Source organism: Crocuta crocuta, unplaced genomic scaffold (genome assembly GCF_008692635.1).
Source record: "Crocuta crocuta isolate KB4526 unplaced genomic scaffold, BGI_CrCroc_1.0 scaffold1133, whole genome shotgun sequence".
NCBI classification, from domain to species: domain Eukaryota; kingdom Metazoa; phylum Chordata; class Mammalia; order Carnivora; family Hyaenidae; genus Crocuta; species Crocuta crocuta.
Genome location: NW_027530366.1, coordinates 257,010 through 257,432, shown reverse-complemented (window position 1 = coordinate 257,432; position 423 = coordinate 257,010). Strand labels below are relative to the sequence as shown.

Below are 423 nucleotides of genomic sequence, written 5' to 3'. Positions count from 1 at the left end.
ATTACTGGGCTACTTTGGGAGAAACAGGAACAAAATTGGAACAAAATCACCAGGCAGATCATACTAACTTCGAATTGAGACTAATACCTTATAAAAGGATGCATGTTAGAGAATAATTGTTTAAGAGCATTATAAAAATATGCATTTGTATTGATGAGATTACTGTTCTTTTATGCTTTTGTGCTTTAATTTTTATAGTCTTATATTTAGAAAGTTAAGATATCAGGGAAAATGGGCTCAACTCTCGTTCTTAGAAATTGTCACCAGGCCTTTGAGGTGCCTGTGTGGCTCAGTTGGTTGAGCATCTGACTATCGATCTCAGCTCAGGTCTTGATCTTAGGGTTGTGAGTTCAAGCCCTGCGTAGGGTTCTTTACTGGGCTTGAAGCCTACTAAAAAAAAAAATTGTCACCAGGCCAAGTTAG

The 423-nt window shown here is 37.4% G+C and overlaps 1 protein-coding gene across 1 annotated transcript in view; it reads left to right on the top strand.

Moving 5' to 3' along the window:
• SMARCA1 (SNF2 related chromatin remodeling ATPase 1) overlaps positions 1–423 on the top strand; it is a 79,416-nt gene that overhangs the window by 12,382 nt on the left and 66,611 nt on the right. The gene's annotated exons all lie outside the window — the stretch shown is intronic.